This window comes from Acanthochromis polyacanthus, chromosome 10 (genome assembly GCF_021347895.1).
Source record: "Acanthochromis polyacanthus isolate Apoly-LR-REF ecotype Palm Island chromosome 10, KAUST_Apoly_ChrSc, whole genome shotgun sequence".
NCBI classification, from domain to species: domain Eukaryota; kingdom Metazoa; phylum Chordata; class Actinopteri; family Pomacentridae; genus Acanthochromis; species Acanthochromis polyacanthus.
This window is the reverse complement of record NC_067122.1, coordinates 41,135,764-41,158,385: the sequence shown is the minus strand read 5'-3', so window position 1 is coordinate 41,158,385 and position 22,622 is coordinate 41,135,764. Positions and strand designations below refer to the sequence as shown.

Genomic DNA, 22,622 nt, shown 5'->3' with positions numbered 1-22,622 from the left:
CAAGTCCCAATTACTTGCACAGCATGAGACCAGAAAGGCTGTTGTCCTGCGAATGGATTTGAGGGAAAGTATAAGCGATCAAGAGAGATCACTTATCTCCTTTTACAAAGAGCCAAAGGTCGAGTGGGCAAACCCTGTCTCCTGCAAACTGAAAGGTATTGCCACTGTAGTGGGGAACACAAGTTAAAGATATGTATGCAAAGTTAGCTTGGTATTTGTTAAAGTGGGGGTTTTCATACAAAAAACGAGTCCATATTCTTTGCCCCGACCCAACGTGGTGGGCTTTTATTGAACTGCGTGCACAATATTAAATCAGTGCCTTCATCTCCGGTGGCTTGTACAAATACATAAGCACTCGTTCGCCCCCTAGTGGCGGGTCTAATGTGAACAATGCTTTACAATATCACATATTGTTACATCCGTTGTCTTTTTTGAAAACTTGCTTTTTTATGGCCACATTAAAGAGCGCAAACAAGTTTGTATTGGCTTTTCTTAACAAATATACAAACATTGTCTTTTAACACATGACCAAAACAGACAATGCAATAAAAGTGCATTTCAACGTGCATTTTTTCTATATGTACTTTAAATACCTTCTCAAAAATAAACAATGCTGTTTCTGAACATTTTTTTTAAACCTTTACTTTTCCCCCTTTTTCTGTTAAGTAGTAAAGTCTTTGTACCGCTGAGGCTGACGGACAACTCTACCACTTCTGGTTGTCACCGATCCAGTAGAGTTATCATTTTGAGCGTTTGGTTGGGACGGTTGATCCTGTGTTTGGGTATCTTGCCGGTCCACAGTCTCTACATCGACAGGTCCTGTTAGAGGTACACCATGAGCAAGTCTGAGGTGTCTACGATTCCTCCTGAGAACTGCTCCCAAATCCATTTTAATCTCATAGGATCTCAAGTCCACAGGTCTTTTCACTTTGCCCAGCCTCCATTTAGTGTGAGGCTCAAATGGCTGTACTCTGACAATGCCACCTGGTTGTAGAGCATCTAGATCTCTAGCAGAACGGTTGTAGTAGTTACACTGACGCATTTGGTTGTCGAACAATGCCTGTTCTGCGTGGGTGACTTTAGGCAGGAGAAGGCTGTTCTTTGCTGGCAAAAGCGTCCTTGTGCGGCGGCTCAGCAGTCTCTGCGCTGGGCTGCTGTCCAGTCCTTGTGAAGGTGTATTGCGATGGTCCAAGAGTGCAAGGTAGGGGTCTTGTCCAGAAGCTTTGGCTTTGTGTAACAGTCTCTTTGCAGTTTTCACAGCAGACTCTGCTTTGCCGTTACTCTGTGGGTAACCTGGTGATGAGGTTTTGTGTTCAAACTCCCATAGCTGGCTGAATCTTTGGAACTCGTGGGATGAATATTGAGGTCCATTATCAGAGACTACTGTGTTTGGAATGCCATAGCGAGCAAAATGTGCTTTTAGCTTCTTAATCACTGTAGTAGATTTTGTATCTGGCAGAAAATCTATTTCCCAAAAGTTGGAATAATAGTCAACTGTTACATGATAGTTCTTGTCAAATTGAAATAAAATCAACACCGACCTTGGCCCATGGCCTGTTTGGCACATTGTGTGGATTTAGAGTCTCTTTGCGCTGTTTGTCGTCCACTGACCTGCAGATATCACAACGAGCAATATGTGTCTTTATATGGTCGTTCATGCCAATCCAATAGACACATTCTCTGGCTCGCCGAAGACATCCTTCTGCACCTAGATGAGAGGAATGCAGGTGGCGGGTGATGTCTTTCTGCAGGGAAGAGGGAATCACTGCACGTTCACCACGAAACACAATGCCATCCTGGTGACTTAGTTCTTCCTGAAATGAGAAGTAAGGTTTGAGGTCCCATGACAACAATCTTTTGTCAGTTGGCCAACCCTGCTTCATCATTTGTATTACAGCTTGAAGAGTTTTGTCATCTTTTGTAGCAGTTCTGATCTGGCTCAGACTGTCACTTGAAATGGGTAAGTGTTGCACCATATTAACAGTCTCTTTTTCCGCTTCCACAGAGCCGTGGTTTGAGCTTTCTGGGAGATATGCTCTGCTTAAGGTGTCTGCCAGTAACATGTCTTTGCCAGGAACAAACACTACAGTCACATCATATTTCTGAATCCGTAACATCATTCTTTGAAGTCTCTTGGGTGCACTTAACAACGGTTTCTTCACTATGGTCTCTAATGGCTTATGGTCAGATTGGACCGTAACTTTACGTCCATACGTGTACTGATGAAACTTTTCCATACTGAACACCACAGCTAGAAACTCTTTCTCAATCTGGGCATAGCCTCGCTCAGTCTGTGTGAGGGCTCTGCTCGCATAGGCTATGGGCTTACCCTTTTGCATGAGTGCTGCACCCAAACCAGTGTCTGATGCATCACATTGTACTACCAGGTCCTCCTCTGGGCAGTAGTACTTCAGGACAGGAGCATCTGCAATAGTCTTTTTTAGTGTCACAAAAGCATTCTCGTGCTGCTCTGTCCAGTCCCAATCCGCGTCTTTGTGGGTCAACTGTCTTAACACTTCACAATGGTCTGAAAGGTGTGGGCAAAACTTAGCCAAGTAATTTACCATACCTAACAGTCTCTGTACTGCTTTTACATCTGTCGGTCTCGGCATTTGTTCTATGGCACGAACGTTATCTGGATCCACTTTCAGTCCATTTGCTGTCAGGCAGTGCCCAATGTACGTGCACTCACTTTGTCTCAGTTTGAACTTGTCTGGGTTCAGCTTAATGTTCTTTTGTCTGCACCGCTCCAGGAACTGTTTCAGCTTCACATCATGGTCTCGTTCTGCCGCTTCCTGAGTCTCACCCTGACCTGTAATGAGCACATCGTCAGCAATAATGTACAGACCAGGTAACCCGTCCAGTGCTTGGGTCAGTTTTCGCTGGAACACCTCAGGTGCCGGACTTATTCCCATGGGCATTCTTAGCCATCTGTAGCGGCCAAATGGAGTGGAGAATGTAGTGAGATAGCTGGATTTCTCTTTGAGCTTAACATCCCAAAATCCACTTTTGACGTCACACACTGTGAACACTTTAGCTTTCAACATGTCTGGAAGTACATCTTCAGTGGTTGGTAGTGGGAAGTGACTGCGCTTCAGTGCCTTGTTGAGGGGCTTTGGATCAATGCATACTCTGGGTTTACCGTTTTGCTTTTGCACAACCACCATGCTACTGATCCAGTCCATGCTACAGTCCACTGGTGTGATAATACCTCTGTGCTGCAGATCCTGAAGCTCCTCTTTCAGTGGCTTCATCATGGCGACCGGAACACGTCGCTTTGGGAGCTACACAGGTTTCACACTCTCATCCACTTCCATTTTGTAGTCTCCTTCCAGACACCCGTCTCCTGTGAACACATCTGAATAGTCTTTCTTTATTTGTTCCATTGTCCATTGTCCCTTTGTGTCTTTCTCTGTTGTCACAATACTGTCAATGGCCATAATGTTTTCATATTGCACCTTTATGAGTTTCATAGCCTCACTAGCCCTCTTACCAATGAGTGGCACAGTGCAACCTTTGTCAACTATCTGAAACTCTAACCTGTACAGTTTTTGATTTCTGGGGTTTCTTAGTTTCACTTTACATTTACCCAGTGGCTTCACTTTGCTTCCGTTATACATCACTAACACAGTCTTTGTATCCTCAAGTTTAACATCTGTGTTTAGCATGTTACTAGGCAAAACATTACATGTTGCTCCACAATCAATCTGAAATTTTACCATTTCTTTCCCGAGGAGCATGCCTGCAAACAGTTGAGTATCTTTACTTTTGTTAGAGTCTATAACATGAACATTTTCACTTTCTGTTACATCTGTAACACACAGTATGTCCTCATAATCACTTTCATATTCCGTTACCTTGTGCACTGCTTTTATCTTCTTTGGTTCAATGCGGGCTTTACACATAGCCACAAAGTGGTTATCCTTACCACACTTTTTGCATTTCTTTCCAAATGCTGGGTATTTGGCTTTGCTCCTCTCGTGTGTCTTGCCGCAAAACTTGCAATCCACGGAGTTGTCCTTCTGCTTGAAGCGCGAAGTTCCCTGCACTGCGTGAACTTCTTCCACCGCGTGCCCCGCAATGGCCTTGCAGTTCTCCCGCGACAGCTCCGCTGCTCTACAGTTGAATGCAGATGTCCAAAGTCATGGCTTTCTCCCGTAACAGTCTCTCTCGCATGTTACTGTTGTTAATCCCACATACGATTCTGTCATGAATGAGTGAGTCTCTTAAAGTCCCAAAGTTGCATGTTTTTGCTAGCAACTTGAGTTCAGTAACATAGCCATCAATGGATTCACTGGTACCTTGATTTCTTGTGAAGAATTTGTACTGCTTCACTGTCTCATTCACTGTAGGACTGCAGTAGTGGTCAAACGTCTCGATAATGTCCTTTATCTTCCAGTCCGACTGCGCTGTGTCTCCCATTAACGTGTCAAGTAGCTCTCTGCCACTCTCACCGACCAGATAACTGAAGAGTCTGACCCTCTTCTTCTCGTCATCCTCGGCCACAGTTAATCCAACATACAGTTCAAACTCGTCTCTCCACGATTTCCATGTTTTTACCAGGTTACTGGAGTCCAGACACAACGTCTGCGGGGGTCTCAGTCCGTCCATGCTGCTAGCATTAGCCCATGCACTCGATGCTAATCTTGGCTAACTGTTAGCACTTCACCGTCCTCGGACTTCTCCTGTGCCGTCGCAGCAAACAACTGAAAACTTGGGCAAAAGTCCACTGCCGCTGCCACCATGTTAAAGTGTGGGTTTTCATACAACAAAACGAGTCCATATTCTTTGCCCCAACCCAACGTGGTGGGCTTTTATTGAACTGCGTGCACAATATTAAATCAGTGCCTTCATCTCCAGTGGCTTGTACACATACATAAGCACTCGTTCGCCCCCTAGTGGCGGGTCTAATGTGAACAATGCTTTACAATATCACATATTGTTACAGTATTGATCAGTGTTTTTTTTTTTTCTTCCAGGAGATGCCGCTGTTGGGGAGGGCGTGAAGAGATTCTTCTTCTCAAAGACAATTTCTCTTGTACAGATTGGTTTTCATCTGAACTTTGGTATGTAATTTACAATAATGAAAGGAAGCATGGTTCAGTGGAGCAGAGAATAATTTAAAAGAAAATCTTGTTTGAGTTTTGACACAAATGTTTGAAACAATGGAGTTTTTTGCTGCAAGATGCTAACCTAGCCATATTCTATTCAGGAAACACAGATATTACAAGACTCTTTGATGGTGAGCCAGATCACTTGGCTCCATTTACCTCTCAAATCTTGCTGGAGAGTGACATGTTCCTAGTCGCAGGTAAGACACTGGGAGAAGCAGAGAAGAAACAGCACCATAACTGTCACATTCTAAGAAAAAAAAAATTGTAAAGACAAAGTTGATGCTATGCATCAATCTACTGTAGATAATCATGTGAGTGAGAATTCTGTAAGATGTTTCCCAAGCTTTGTCATTACCATTGTTATGACATCTTAGTGAATTTTTGGTGTTTGAATTTAGGAAGAATGATGGGCCATTCATTCATTCATTCATGGTGGACCATGTGTGTCTGGGTTGAGTCCTGCAATCATTCATGTCCTTTTCGGTGGCTCATCTGAAACAGCTACAATTCAGATTGAGGATTGCCCGGATATTGATATCCGCAGCACTATTCAGCTGGTTTGGAATTTGGTTTCCTTATTTGCATTAAATTAATTAAATTTCTTTAATACCAAATTGTAATGGTTTGTTCTGTAGAATGGTATTACTGCTTATGACCCATCATTATCTTTTTTCATGTATTGTATAGCTTAACAACAGTGCTGAACTAACAGAACAGGACAAAAGAAGTGTTCTTGAGCTGGCACTGTCCTGGGACCTGCCAGGTGTCACACAAACCAACCGACAGTGACTGTATGAACGTCTTTTGTTCCACGCTGTAAGTTAAAGGTTCTTTTCACCAGAAGGTTTGGTTGTTCAATTTAAAAGCAAAACCAAAATTCCAAAAAGAGAAAAGTCGCTTCTTGTATGTAATAGATGTTTGGGTATTAGTTATAGAGTACTGTAGATTAAAAATGAACTTTTTTATCTCACCATTGCAGGTCATAACACGAACAAGCCGCCAAGTAAAGCAGCTGAGGAAAGGGCTCAAGGAGACCATGGTGTGGCCGCCACTCTCAGACTGACCTGACATTATTCCCCTGTTCTTACCAAGGGAATCAGACTGCTCCCTCTTGTGAGGTAAAGTGACTTACTCCTTTTCAAATCTGAATGTTACAATTATTTTCATTCCTGCTGATAACTGTACACCCAAAATGGCTAAAGAAATGGTAAAGTTTAAAAACTAATTTAAATATGAAAATTCCATTAGTATTACAGAATGATTTTAAATGTATATCAGTTTTACATACTTTACACAGAGAAATCTAATAACAGTCGAAATTAAATGGACTGGTAATGTACTGTCTCATGCAGTCTATTCTAGAGAAGATTGTATGGCCTGTTATGGAAGAGGACGAAGAAGAGGAAGAATGCTCAGTTGAGGACCAGTGCAGAGTAACAGGGTACCTTCGGTCTTTCATTGAAAATGGTAATTCTTTTACAATGGATGGTTTGGTACATAACTGTAACTAAGTACAGCAATATAAGACAAAACTCCACTTGTTAAAAACGTCTTTCTGGCAGCATCCTGTGAAGAGCACAAAGCCCTTCTAAAATTCTGGACTGGATGGGAAGTCCTGCCCAGAGAAATGACTGTAGAAGTGGTGAAAAGCAATGGTCTTCCAAAGTCTTCCACCTGTTTCGAGGTCCTGCGTCTTCCTGCACACTACCAGAACTACGAGTCATTTTGTGTGGACATGCAAGCTTGCCTCAAATCATCTGACTCCGGTTTTGGTTTGGTTTAGGACTGATATAAACTGCAATCAAGTTCTCCGTTTGTTGTTCCTTTAAAGCATTACGTGTGCATTCCAGTTAACCAGACAAATCGCAGAGAAAAATACAAGAATAGGTAAACATGAAAGTTTCAGTAATGCCAAGTGACATGAGGTCATTTCTATATACAATGGGGTCCAGGAATCATCTAACACAGTTCTGATAGATCTGACAGATTGTCATATAAACCTTGATTTAAGAACTTTGCTAATTCATTAGCAAACGAGAAATATTTCTCCTTAATTTAATTTTACACATCTTGTGTTTTTCTTCATAATTATTTTCCTTATTTACGGTTAATTCTAGAATTGAACACATCAAAAAGGACATTACATGTTTGGACCTATTGCATGTCTTAATATTTGCTTCAGGCAACAGACTTGTTGTGGAAAAATTAATGTTTTAAGAACGTCTTGGTTATATCTGTTCAAATTTACAAACAGAGCTAGTACAGATGTTTGTAAGTGAAAGTGTTTTCTGGGTCACCACAGTTGTTCCAGTGGATACAAGGGATTTAACTCTGAAAATTTGTTATAAGTGAACATTGCGTGTGAAATCAACAACCACTGTATCACATTCAGAAATCAATAAAGGAGAAAGGCAACAAAGTCATTTACAGTGTCTTTATTACTGTGACACATCTTATTGAAAGTTCAGTTACCACAAATCAGCAATCAGACTTTTAGTGGAAGGATGACCTTTATCGGTTAATGAGCATATTTTTTTTATACAGAAACTACACAAGCAATGGCTTAAAAATGAGTGACATCTTGTACTCAGTTCAAAGGTTATTATTAAGCATTTGTTTGAGTGCATTAACAGTTTGAATGTAAACTTGCAGAGCTTGGCTGAGTGGAACGTTAATGTGTGGCAATTCTGCAAGTTCCTGTTCATTCAATGATCGGGGGAGCTGTATCACTGGAATGGTAACCTCAGTTAACCCTTTAAGCTGCAGTCAATTCCAGCCGTTTTCAGTACAAAAAAAATCGCTAATATTCTATTTTTAAATTTAAAAAAATTACGAAAAATACGGGGAATATTGGACGTGCATTGCGAGATGCATTTCCTTGAAAACGACCGATTCGTGGATTTTATACCGACTTCAGGACATGTTTTGGACAAAATAGTTTACTGGCTTGTGTTGCCTGGATGTAAAAGGTTGGATTATGGCCGTTTTTTGTGGAATCTTTTTTTTCTGTGTGTAATAATGAACCCGGAAATGTGAGTCGCACTGTGTGCGTTGAAGCCGTGTATAGAGAACGGGTGGATGAATATTCGTTTTTGTCGGACAAATGTATTTTTCTCACCTGCTGTGGTAATCGCATCTGAAAGTGGTTTATACCGGCGGATTCATGAGAATCTAAGCTTTCCATCGACGTATAGTGTTTGTATAATCGCATTTATAATCGCATTCTTGAAATTCCTATGCAAATTAGTAAGTGTACCGCCGGCGGTACACCTACTACGCACTGAAGCGCAAAGGGTTAATGGACGGGGACTGTGTGGTCCCATCCAGTCCACACCATAGTCGTCATGAACCTGAAAAAGAATTCAAAGTGTTTTACACATTGGCTGTAGAACTGTCCTCTCCTGCTGAGCCAGCAGGTGCACGTTCTTCAGGGTTATCCAAATCCACAATCAGCTCTTCTCAGGTAAAAACAACTTTATCTGGTGTTTGACCCAGCAGGAGTAAACCTTTGTGCCATCTACAGAGTAAAATTTTGTATACAACACATTTTGATTAGATACTTGCGTACCTGTAAAAAGTCATGTCCATCCTTTCTGTAGAGTGACCAGAGTTGAAGGGGTGAAGAGTTGTTTCCGTTCTGAGTCCGTGCAGATTCCAAGCTTCTTTGAATGCCTGAAGATGATCCTGAATGTGATGCAAAAAGCATCTGTGTAGTGCAAACAGGTCAATTTCTTCAGCAGGATTGAGTAGTCCTTGAATCTCCAGCTGAGTGAACATTGTGTAGAAAAGGTCAAGAACGTTTTCATACACAATCCTCCACAGGCGTTCGATTCTGTAAAGATACGCACAATGAAAGAAAATGTTTATTTCAATAAGTTATTCATAGGCCAATTTAAATGATCCAGATCCCATACCTCTGGTTGTGCACACTTCTGCCTGTAATGTGGGAGTTCCTGTTCTCCCCCATCATCTGGACCATGAAATGAGCCACCTTTACATTTTTACCTCCTTTGTCTGACCTGAGGTTAGGGGGAGATGAGGACTGATATGACTATAATCAGTAAAATCTGACAGTGAAATTTTGCTGTCTGGAAGAACACATTAGAGGAATGTTAAGCAAATTTCACTCCCTACCTAACTCGTGATGGTATGCCATACTGTCTGACAGCTGACAAGAACCCATCAAACACAGTTGTGGCTTTGTTATTAGTGGCAGCATTGAGGTAGACAATCAACCTGGAAAAACCATCTATTCCTCCGTGGACAACGAATCTCCATCTAGTTTAAAGAAGAGAAGGATCCCTGTCACTGAGTTATTTTTTCATATTACTAAAGAATTATATTAAAGAAAGGACTTCAATGACAAAAAGTGACAAGTTCAAATGTGCATAGAAAAGTGGTGGAAGCGTATTACATAGTAAGAATGCTTCTGCAACAAGTATTTGAATGTAATGTTTATAAATTAATGCAAGGGATCAAATCATCAAGATCTGTATGTTGTAAAGAATGGTTCTTTGTCTCTCTGTGACTGACCACCAGTTCAGGTTGTAACCTGCCTCTTGCCTTCTAAATGCTAGGATAGGCTCCAGCTTCCCTGTGATCCTGAATTGGAATGAGCAGTACAGAAACTGATGATGTAAGTATGTAGGATGGGTATCATATTCTCCACGTTGTAAGCTACATGAGACAGTGCCAAAATTTAGACATATGGGAGATAGTACATTAGTACAAATAGTACAAGTAAAACATTTGTGCATTTGTAAAAGTAATAAAAAATATTGACCAAATCAGCTTATGATTTCCATCTATATGCCAGAGGAAATTTGGTGCTGGCACATTGTATTGACGGCGCCTTGCAGTCTGAAGAGATAACTGTCGCATCATGACCCCCTCTGGATTGACACGTCTCATGGAATCTACCAGTCGAGATCCTGATGAGACAATTTTAACAGTTACTTTCACTGACATGCTGACGTGACTTTATAGATGATTTACAGAGGTAATGAAAATGTACATTCTAGTACTGACTGGTTCAACTAGGTTAAAGTGCTCGGATATACACACAGTATCATCTCACTTTGAATGTGTAATCTTCTGGCCTTCAGATGTCCCAACATCATTCTGCAGCTGGCATTTGGGTGACAATGCTGAATATCCAGCACTATGGCATCAAGTTCTTCATCTCCAACAGAAGAATACCTATCAGATTTCCTGCAAAGGAAAACAGATTATAATGTTACAACTTTAGTATAAACTGTCTAACACAATATTCTGAAAGAGCCTTATGAAAGTGTTTTTTTTCAGCTAGTAGTGACTTGAATTGCCTGTTTGCCATGACTGTTGTGTGATGACGCAATTTAAAAATGGTAACAGTTAGCAGACAGCCAACCATACAATACTGATGCAATATGTAAGATGATAATTTTGGGGCACTTTGGGTATGCACAATTTATTTATCTAAAGAATTCTCACAGCTCTCATTTTATCTAGAGTTTGAGTTTAAATGAGCTTTGTGCATGTGAAGGCATCTTTAGGCGTGCCATCTGAGAAAACACTTACAGCAACTGGTGTTGTTTTTTTTTTCTTATTACTTCTTATACTAGCAGCTACAACCACACAGACTGCTGTGAAAATAAAGCTTTGAGCAAAATCTCATTTCATTTCCATTAAAATATTAAAAGTAACTTACCGTAAACCTTCTTCCACCATTCTCCTCCGAACAGTGCTGGGTGACACACCAAACATCTTGGCAATAGTCCGGACGGTTATACCTGAGAGCACTAAAGTCCTGAGTGCCTCACGCGGAGTTTCAAGACGTGGACGACCAGCACGTAAAGACAGTTCCTCATGTACATATTCCATATGTCAATCGCTCTCAAACTTTCGAAAATGTTGTCATCGATGTTAGCATCCAGAACAGCGACTACCACCCCAAGTATTTCAAAAATATCATCCGGACGAGTCAAAACAGCATCTCCTGACAAGTTCTCACGCTCGATTTGATCTGCTAGAGCCAGCAGAGCTGCAGATACACCGCTGAAGTCTGTCATCTCTTCTTCTGATTGCTGTTCCTGCATGTTTAAGTTAGCCGCCTAAAGAACGGCTATGACCAGTGTCTAGGAAAACTAATCGATCTTAAAGGATCAAGCAGAGGTCCCACCCTCTAGCTTTGATTGACAGACCAAGTCATTCTGATGAAAAACGACATTATGAAATAAAAAGGCCATTCTGGAAAAGGACATTATGAAATAAAAATGGACTTTGTAAAAAACTTCTTTTTTTTTTTTAAATAAAAGCTTGGAAAATGAATAAAAAGTAATTATTTAAAAAAGTATGAAATTGATAAAATAATCATTATGAAATATTTAATCATAATAATTTGATATTAAAGAATAATAAAACATATTTCATAATAACATTGCCTTATTTCACAATTTAATGGCCATATTATATATTTGTCTGTTATTTATCGAAATAGTATTTATTTCAAAATGTTGTTTTTATTTATTTAACTATGAACCTTTTGGAGCTCCATACTAAAGCAGTTTTGGATTCATTTGGAGGTATATTCACCCTATAATTTTGAACAGAGAAACTAATTACTTAATTACTAAATGCAAATTATTTTAATTTCATTTATTGGTAATTTGGTAATGTGGAAAGTTGATGTTGAATTATAATTTGTTTTACAACTTGGAAAAAGAATGTAGAAAATATTGTAAAGCCTTTACAAACAGGGTAATAAGCTATAGACACTGCAGGTCATAGTTTAAGTTACTCTATTCTGACCTGTTCCTCAGGTCAGGTTTTTTTCTGGATTGGATTTGGAAATCCTGAGAAGAACCAAGGATCAGCTTCCAGTACTGGATGGCGAGCGTCAGCCCAAAGAGTCGAACAAACCGGTAGCTTGTAACCCAACTGGTTACCAACACATAAACCCACCCCAAGCACACGTGATGTACACTCTGGATGTGAACCAATTCCCCATGACCACAGCACACCAAAAGGAGGGGGACGCCACACACCAGCATCGCTACCGGCTGTCAGCAACTGAAAAGGAAACAAGAAATTACTCGTGGAAAACAAGCAATAAATACAACAAAATATCCTAACTGGGATGGGTTCAAATGAAACTAGATAAACCACACAAAACATTAAATGCCCTGAACAAAAACAAAATAAACAGAAACAACAGTTAAGCAATAAACAAAATAATTCAGATCAAAATAATATAATTCCTCCGGTCATACAATTAAAATAGTGCTCACTGGTGCACGGCATGCATACACACAATGCCGGAACACGATTAAAACTCTGCGCACAGGAGCAGAGGTCCACACTGAAGAAAACGAAGCAGCAGTTGAAGACACAGTGGAGACAAAGCGGCAGGAGACAAAACAGCAGCGGTCCCAGTTTGCTGACATTAGCAGTGTGCACAAACACTCAAACTTGCTAAAAACAATGTTAGCATTACTATGCTAAACTCGCTAGCACACTATATTTAACCCTCAGGAGCCGAGTGATGCGCCGGCGTATAAATATTATCGCGCTGCTGTAATCGAACGAAGCAGGAAGATGATGCGTTGACGAGTCTCCCTTTAAACTTGTCTTGAAAGTATGGATTTTGAACTTTCTACCAGTTTTTGAATCGTGTTGATTGGCCAAGTAAAACCAGAGTTATGATCAATAATAAAAGCCACATTTTTTTTACCAAACTTCACCCGAGCATATTTCCAGCGTCTTTTATGCACGACTAAACATTGTACTTTGGACTCAGTGGAGAGTCCTCTCTCCCTGAAAGTGCCTGGCGAGAAGCACAGGTCCTTGGAGTGATGCTTAATGTAGGTGTAACTCTTCTTACCTGAAACCTTAGGTATGGAGAGAAGTCTGTGCTGGTGACCTTGGGCCTAATATCTAAGGTGTCTATGGGAGACGCCAGTGTTTACAAATAGTGACGTCACGAAATCACGTGATTACGGCGCTGGTTGGCAAGAGGAACCAGAGGAACAATGGCTGATGATAGCAATGCGAACTATCCTTTCGTGAAATTGTCCGATTATGCTCAATCCTTATCACCTGAGGCCCGACAAATATACGTGAGTAAGCTGAGACATCAGGGAAACAGTAAAACCTTGCCAGATCCCTACAATTTGAAGACTGGGCGGGTTGACGATCCTTCATTGTGGCCGGACATTTCCTTCACCGACATTTATTTTTAATTGATTGACACCGCTGGGCAGTTCACCCACCCAAAAATATATAATTATGAATTAAAAATAATATATCTTCTGTTAATCTTCAACAAGATGTCAAAGAAACGTCAAGAAGTTGCTGTATTTTTTGTCTCCAGTATGGCTTCTATGTAACAGTAACAGACGCACAGCATTGGTGATCGAAAATAGGACAATTCTAAAAAAACGATCGCTAGACGCATACAGAAACAAATATGGTTACAAATAGGAGGCTGCTGGCTTAAGGAGATGTTATTGAATATGCTTCATTCGACTTTAGTATACTTTCATCGCCTAAAAAGCGATCGGTAACACATGACAACACTGAACCAAACCGAAAGTGTAGAGATCGCTTCACGCGAAGGATGTGACACTAAATCAATATCTTTTGGTAAGTACGCTCAAAGTTAGACATACTAAACATGCTAAACAGTTGAATAGTTTACCTGAAGAAAAGTGGGAGCCACAAACACGATCTCTGCTGCTTACTGGGGTACAATTTTTCCTGTTGATGGCTGAAGCCACCGCCATCTTCTCTCTCCTGACATCGGTATTCGGATCCCTTCTCAAAACGCTTCGTACAACCAACAACTACACACGCTATTACCACTGTGGTAAATACATGTGCAATTTCATTCATGAAAAGCGATAACTTTACGTATTTGTTTCAAACCCAATACCGTTCTCGTAGCAAGCCGTTATGTTACTGCCGGTTCTTGCCAACCAGTAGCAGTCTTGTACCACGTGACCATAGCAAATGACGACACGCTGGTGTCTCCCATATCAATGGTTTTCTACAAAAAAAAAAAAAAAATTAAGTCAATAGATCTCGGACCCCAAAATCATACAGTTCTGATTCCATTCAACTTACTTGGTTCTCAGGTTCACAAAAATCACTAGGTTGGGCAAGGAGATTGGCAGTAGCACTCTACAAATGGAGCAAAGGGAATTCCACCACACAAGAACCACACACATAACCACTGCATTAGCTGGAATAACAAAACATATATTTATGAACAAGATTTCATTCTCAATTTGAACGCATTCCCCCTTAACAAAACAAAAAACAAAACAAAAACGTGTTTCTGAATCAACCCTGACCACTTAAACTGAGCAATTAATACTTTTTATGTCGTTTTCCTGTTGGCTTAGGTATTAGTCTTTTAACAGTTTTTATGAGTCTTAACAGGTTTTATTTCCTTTTTTTTGAGCTGTGGTCAGCACTTAGATATTGTCTTTTAAGCAGTTTTTTTTTTTTTTTTACCTTTGTTGGATCCAACAACCAAAAGAAAATAGTCTGAGATCTCACAGTAAAGTACAAAAAAAATTCAATCCTCTCTTAGAACTTGGTTCCTACCACTCCTTGGAACAGCACAGCCTCCACGTCTCCGTCTCTGGGAACGATGATGGCGTCCTTCAGCAACAGCGGCCTGCTCCAAGACGTCCTCTGAAGGAAAGCGATTGTCCTCTGAAGAAAAAACGATTGTCCTCTGAAGAAAAAAGTTGGCCTCTGAAGAAAAAACGATTGTCCTCTGAAGGAAAAAACGATCGTCCTCCCGACAAAACCACAGGATAAAAGCAAAATGTCTGGCGGACTTTGTCCTGACGATACTCCTCGTGTAGCAGACACGCTGCAGCTCGACAGTTCTCTCTCTCTCTGGCGATTTTTGACATGAATTTACCGTTTCACAAAAACAGTCTGATGCATTTCACAGTTCGTCTTCCAACCAGAATTCACTTTTCAGTTCGTCCTCTAACATATTAATCAACTTACAGTTCAAACTTCACGAAGCTAGCATCATGCTACATGCTCTCCTTCTCGCGACTGTGCAGGAAGAGAAGGAAAACTTCTGCACGCATGGACAAGTACCTGCTCGAGGTGCGTTCAGGGAACCTCCGTAAAATCCTACGCACGTAAAGTCACATGTAAATCAGCACCCTGGCGATGCATTCAATAAACTTATGTCATTTTGTGTGTCACAAAAAATAACCTGGGTTACACAGGACAGAAAACGCGGACCAGATTTTCACAAACCTGGTGTTTTCTGGAGTAAAAACACGAACTGGATTTCCCCAAAGGTGACTGAGTTGCGTGTGACACGTGTCCCTTCACACGCTCTCATGCCACACTCCCAATATTACTACATGGGCAAAAGAAAAAGTTCCACTTTGCTGTTATGGGAATATGTAGGATATACAGTGGGTTTTGTGTGTAATTCAGTGTGTTTCATGTTCAGTTTTGGGGATTACGCAGCAGAGGAGACACCTGTGTTTGGATCGTGAACGAGATTGAGTGGAACAATTTCGAAATAGACGGCCGGTGAGTTTTGACTGATTTGAGACATTTAGCGTTGGATTACTTATTTGTGTGTGCAATCCAGTGGGTTTTGTGTGAAATTCAGTGTGTTCCGAACTCGTTTTGTTGTTTTATATGTCCCAGAAATGAATCGATGCATGAATGTGGAGCACATGCTGCAGCTCTGAGCTTGGAGAGGGTGAGGAAGACGCACAGCCAGCATCTGAGGAGGACGAGAGTGAGAGCTCTGATGATGAAGTAGAGGACCCATATTTAATTTTGAAAGAGACAATAGAAGAAGATAAGTGTCCTACAGAAACACAGAGTGCTCCTCGGAGGCCTGCGCGAAGGACGGGACAGCGTGGCACGCCCACCCGTTCTAGATCTCGTCTAACTCGGGCAGCAGAACCCCATCCCAGCTCAGAGCCATGGAAGACGGAGGAGGAGGCCAACTCTGCTCCAAATGTCAGCCGCAAGAACACCAGGTGTCCAGATAGACACAAATTCCCCCCATACACCAAAGGACCAATTTCTGTTGTTTTATGCCGACACAGTTAGGACCATCTGTAAAAACACTAATAAAAATGCAGCAAAAAATAAGGAATTGGGAAAGAAGTACAAATGGACAGACAAACGTGGAAAACCTACACAAGTTTTTTGGACTACTTTATTACACATCTCTTGTGTCACTTCCAAGTCTCCGGGATTACTGGAGACAGTCATATTTTGTTGGTTCCCATTCCTCCCAAAATTATGTCTAGAGACAGATTCCAGTCTATCTTTTGGAACATCCATCTCAGCGATCCTGAGGAGGATGTAGAAAATGACAGGATGAAAGGAACTCCAGGCCATGATAAACTAGTCAAAATCAGGCCTCTTTATGACGATATCCTCTGTGCCTGCAAGTTGTATTTCTACCCGAGGAGGGAGCTGGCAGTGGACGAAAGAATGGTGACCACCAAGGCCAAAATACATGAAGGATAAACCGACCAAATGGGGGGTAAAACTTTTTGTTTTAACAGAGTCATGCAGTGGCTACACTCTCAAGTTCAAGATTTACACCGGTAAGACTTCATCTGTAAATGAGCATGGGCTGTTTTACGACATGGTGATGAACCTGATTCAGCCATGCTATCTTGGCACTGGTTATCACATTTATATGGACAATTTTTACACCAGTCCAAAACTGTTCACCGATCTGGCCAGCAAGAAATTTGGAGCATTTGAGACATACAGGGAGAACAGAAAAGGATGCCCCAGAGGGAGGGAAAATGCTCTGACTTGAAAGGGGATGGACACGCATGAGGTATCTGTGTGCTCCATCACATTCAGGTGAGACAGTGCAGAATAAAATAAAGGGACATGAAGACAGAAGCTGGGCTGTGACCGACATTCCCTGTCCCACACCAATCATGGCATACAATAAGTACATGGGTGGAGTAGACCTGTGGGATCAGCCGATACAGTGCTACTCCACCCACAGAAGATGTGCTCGCCGGTATAGGACTGTTTCTTGGATATTTTTCTTCTCTTGTATGATACTACATCATCCTGCCAGTGTGTTTGTGCTACATTTTCTTGGTCATGTAAAGTAGTCAGATTATGTAGTATGCATGAATGTTATTTTAGATGTATCTGTTGAGTTGACATTGCAGCCACAAATGCATACATCCTGCACCATGAGGTGAGCATAGTCAAGGAGGTGCAGCCCATGACACACAAAGACTTTATGGTGGAGCTTGTGTGTTAGCTTTGTGGCATGGACAAGGCTGGTGTTGCACAGAGCAGATCATTTGCCCGTTCCCATTGCCACTGGCACAGGTGCTGACCAGAAAAGCACCAAAGGCAGAACGAGATGCACTCACTGCCTCCAAGTGGATAAAGTGAGGAGAGACACCCCTTGGAAGGGCCACTGCGTGCTGTACTGGACCGCAATTGCTTTTTGGAGTGGCACAAATAATGCATATGCAGCATTATTGATTGCATTGTTGTACTTGTAAATAGTTTTACAAAAAAGACCTGGAGATTTCCTCTCTTCTATTGCATATAACTGTTTTTTAAGTTTGTACATTGGGTTTTAAAGTGTACTGTTTATATTTCCACTTCAAGTTCTGAAAATGATTATTCAACATGTTTGTGTGTTCTGCAGTAAAAAAAAAAAAAAAAACTTTTTCCTCTACTCTGAGTTTTTTTTTTTTTTTTTTTTCAATTTTAGGTCCAGTGTGTTCAAAATGAATAAATAATTGAAGAATAACAGAGGTAAGGTTCGTCGGTCAGTATAGCCTTCTTTAACCCTTTCCTCAGGTTAATTCAGGACCAGCTCTCCGTTTAAAGGGTCAGATTCTATCTGCCTATTAGTATTCCACCTAACAGGTTTCAGCAGAATAATTAAGCTGGTGTCGAGGAATACTTGCCTAGGTCCTAACTGTCTTCTTCCAAACGCCTTACCCCTCTTACTCCAATAAATACTCTCTTACTAAGCAGCCCTCCTAAGTAGTAGAATTGATTTATTGATCACGTTTGTTGACGACAGCTTTCCTCTTAAAACTGTGGCACTTGCTGATATTCCTAGGTTCGTTTTAGAGGTTTGGAAAACTAACCTCAGGGGTAATGTTTAAAGTAACTAATTGGATTAAAGTAACCTTCAAGAACCATTAGATGTAATGCACACAGTCAGCTTAACTTTTTACCACTATGCAGAATAGGTGAATCATAATAATTTCATTAGACTTCTCTTTAAATGCAATATAGCGTTTTATTAAACAATTATTAGCAGGGGCACAGCATTAATTCATGATTAAACAATTTAATTATTTCTAATTATTTCAAACTAAACTAAACTAAGCTGAGCGTACCTAAGAATCTTCTCAAATTGTAAATTTAGGAGAGAGAGGACGGACAGCCAGGCCTTAGCTGCCACGCCCTGTCTTGACCTGCGTCTAGTTGAACTCCTCCGTAGACCAGCAGACTCGGTACGAAGTCTTCTTTGTGGGCGGAGGGTGTTCTTCCTAGGCAGGGGGAGTGGAGAGGTCCCGAAAGCCAATCGTTGGTCTGGCAGTTATCTTTTGTAGCAGCTGGAACACAAGTGCAGGCGTCTCAGCTGTCTTCTCAGTTGGGTGGTGGTGGTGGAAAGCCCCCGTCTCACCAGGCTGTGGTGGGTCACTGGGTCCTCCAGCCCCTGGAGTGGAGCAGCCCTCTGCTGCTGCCTCCTGTGCCTCTCTGGATGTCGTAGGTGCTGTCTTCTCTTCATCTCTTTGGATAACTGCAGACCTCTCAGGACTCTCCATCTGGCAGAGTGTGGTCTACTTCTTTTGAACAAAGTTAGAACAACTTTGCTTCCAACGACGTCCTCAAAGAACTCTGCAGCCTCAGTCCTGCGTTGTCTTCACGTCTTCACGTGAAAGGTCCGATGTCGACTCTTCAGAACTTTGGCAATGCTCTCCGGCAGCTCCGGCGAGCAGCATCTCTTGCAGCTCCGGCGAGCAGCATCTCCCCCCTCTGGGGGAGAACTCCGAATTCAGTGTCTCTGACTCTGGGTTTTATACCCTAGCTCGACTTCAGCTTAGCACATACACATTTCTACACACAATTCTAACTAGTAGGTATGCCCAGTTGATTAACTCATAGGTTTAAGACACAACCTTCTTCCTATTACACATTGTCAAGGCCTGGTCCAGGCACATTCAAGGCACATTCATTGAGAAAGGTGAAGTCATTCTTCATGCGCTTCCTATAACCATATTTGGCCACAGAACTTCCTCAATGTCCTCCTTTCTGCAGTGTCATGGTGACTTCTGCTTTTTGCCCTACACACACAGAGCTTAAACAGGGATTACTTTAGTTATCATTCAGATACACAGAATCACTTCTTTAAATCATTTTTCTTAAAATGATCAAATACCTCATTTTAAATCATTCTCTTCTATAGCAATCATCATTTTCAGAATATATATCAGCCTATTAAAATCATTCTGGCATCAAGCATAAGCATAATCATGTGGTTAACTCATATAGTTTCTCATTTTAGCTTTTCATTGGTCTGCTTAAAGCTTTTATTTAGGTAGTGGTTGCTCCTGGAATCTCAAATAACTAGGCCTCACTTGACAGGTTGTGCCGAAGTTTTTTTTTCTTCATTTTATTTAGTTTGGGGATAGTTATAACTCTTTGGGAGAGCAGCTCTTAGCTCTGCTCAGAGAGCAATACGTCCTTCACTGACTTTGGCCACAGGTCACTCTCCCTGCCAGGCACAGAAAATGAAGACTTTGCTTCAGATTAAAACAATATTCTAGTAATGGAGAGCACCAGGACTCCAGATTCTCCCCATCATCCTAAAGCCCGTTTCTGTCGTTTTTGCCATTGTAGTGTTACGGCAGATATGGAGGCTGAGATGCAGGAAATGAAAAAGCATGCAACAGTGCAGTTTAGAGAAATTCATTTACACACCAAAGTATTCACAAAATTACAAATCCAGACCTGCCAACCTGTACGCATTTTGCGTAGCAGGTATGCAATTTGACATCAAAATACGCTGGTGCGCTCCGCCTCATTAAACTACTCAAAAAGCTGCAGACATCTGTGAGTGCTGTTAGAAATGTGGACGTGCAATACCCATGCCTGACAACATCATGCAGCAGTGTAGTGGTGCAATTTCAACCAATCATCATAGAGTAGCGGAGAATAACGAGTCTGCCGAACCCTTGTTGGCCCGCTCTATCCTGTCCTCTGCCTCCCTCCGCCTCTCTCCCCGTTCCCCGTGCCCCTACCGCAGAAGCTGGTGGTTAAAACGGTAAAATGGTGTGTGTGTGTGTCTGTGTGTGTGTGTGTGTGTGTGTGTGTGTGTGTGTGTGTGTGTGTGTGTGTGTGTGCGCACGCGTGAGTGTACGTGTGTGTCTTTTGGCAAATATGTACTGTTAAAAACATTACTTTCACGTTGAAAATACGATGTCATATCAGGGAAATAAGCACCGAGAGTTTTTTTCCTATCGACATGAGCGCGAGCTGTGTGTGTGTGTGTGCATGCGTGTTTGCGTGTGCGTGTTTGCGCGTGTGTGTGTGAGATTAAGTGGTACGCAAAATATTTCGCCAAGGTTGGCAGGTCTGCAAATCCCAACGTGTGCTAAACCCGGACCGGAAGATAACATACGCTAAGGAAAAGAACCAGAAAAGACTGCCTCTAGAAGCTCAGGGGTCAAAAAAACACCAGAAACTAACACCACAAGTAAACCAGATACTGGTAATACCGGAGCAGGAATACCACTAAACTAATCCCAAGTGACCAAAGACCTAAGCTACAGTAACAATAAAGTAAGCCCAAGATCAATTATTAGAGAAAGTAAACTCTAGAAATACACGAATAGCTGCAATACTAAAATGAATATTCGGATTCCAAAATTAACTCATTCGCTGCCATTGACATCTATAGACGTCAATTAAAATCCGAACGTTCGCTGCCAATGACGTCTATAGATGTCAATCATGTTTTTTGACTGGGGGGGCTGCAGGATAGTCTGTCGGAGCTTGTCGGTGAAAATCCTGGAGTTTTGGAATGTGAGAGTGTTACGGTGGGCCAAAAGAATGACAAAGACAGTGACCATAGTGGGGCAACAGCAAAAAGTGCCGTTGCCAACAGCCGCTGGCGATCAAAGCCGCGCTAGTTTTCGGTTTTGGTTTCGCCACCACCGCTCTCTTGAGCTCATCTGACGAAGCCGAGTCAGATGAGTTTAGAGCGAGCACACAGACACACACAGACACACACCTAAAAATAGATTGTTTATATTTTGTAAGATGTATTGTTCTGAACTAAAATGCTGACTTGTGTTGTTTGTTTGTAAATAAATGATTTAGCTCACAAAAGGTTAAAAAGTTGACCTCAAAATGCTTTTTCCGAGTTGTTTTTGTTGTTTCATATACGTAAACAACTGTTCAGTTGTGTGGGATGTCACTAAACAATAAAATATTGGCATCAAAGTGATTGATGTGCCGCTCTGTACCAAAAGTTTATTATCTCTGTTTTTTGGTCAAAAACAGGTGTTTTTGCTGAAACGACCCTATGTTCTGCTGCCGATAACTTTAGAACCAAAAATGCTAGAAACAAACTTTTTTTCCTGATGAAAGAAGAGAATCTACACTTTCTTTCGATAGTTTCAATGTTTATGTAGTCTTAAAACTTGATATTCTGTAGATCTTGAAAAATCTGTCAAAATTCTTAAAAACTCTGGCAGTAGGGGGCTCTTTGCTCTGAAAACAGCTGGCAGCCAATGAGTTAATAGCCGGATACCGCCACAGCAAACGAATATTCGGATATTCGGGCCCAGCCCTAGTCGACACGTGTCGAGCTTATAGAGTGAAACCCCGTGTCAGTGTGCGTATCCCCCGATACAGCTGCTGTTTCGCCCATCACTGAGACGCCAAACTGTGTTTATAAGGAATCGCGTCTGTCAACGGGCTGCGTCCATAGACTGTATATAAAGATGCGTCTCTGCCAAAAGAATCACAGATCTTTTGAAGCGCAATTCTTCACTTCAAGCCATTATTGAGCCCGAAAGAAAAAGAAAGGTTTCCGCTGTGTTGGACCATTTTGATCTTATATCGGCAAATAAGGTATTTATTTTTATTCCCCTGCCGTTTTATCCTGTTCCTCTCAGTTCCACTTGATGTATCAGAACTCAAATCCTGAATGCCAAGACCTTGGAAAAACTTTTTTTTTAATTAAAAATATATTGTAAACACTGTAAACACTGGACCGCAATTTCAATCAAATAAGCATTTCTCTAAAAGTTCACCCTTTAGTTTTCTTTTAAATATCGATAATGTAGCAGATAATTTTGAATTATTCTCCAGTCCATTCCATAAATGTGGACCTTTACAGCTTATACTAAAGCTAGTACCTTTTAAATTCCTTTATTTCCCTTCTAAAGACGACTTATTCCTAGTTTGATGTTGATGAGAAGGTACCTGTAGTGGAATGAGTTCACACAGTCT

At 41.4% G+C, this 22,622-nt stretch overlaps 1 long non-coding RNA gene across 2 annotated transcripts; it reads right to left on the bottom strand.

The window, feature by feature from the left end:
* Nucleotides 1–7,534: 7,534 nt before the first annotated feature.
* On the bottom strand, nt 7,535–12,141 carry LOC127535938 (uncharacterized). 2 transcript variants are annotated; one of them, XR_007944870.1, is made up of 7 exons: nt 10,804–12,141; nt 10,192–10,325; nt 9,898–10,045; nt 9,249–9,392; nt 9,029–9,133; nt 8,683–8,946; nt 7,535–8,464 (listed from the first exon to the last, which is right to left on the bottom strand). It is a non-coding gene; the product is annotated as an uncharacterized LOC127535938 (long non-coding RNA). The 2 variants fall into 2 exon arrangements; XR_007944869.1 differs by having other exon boundaries at nt 7,535–8,946.
* Nucleotides 12,142–22,622: the final 10,481 nt, after the last annotated feature.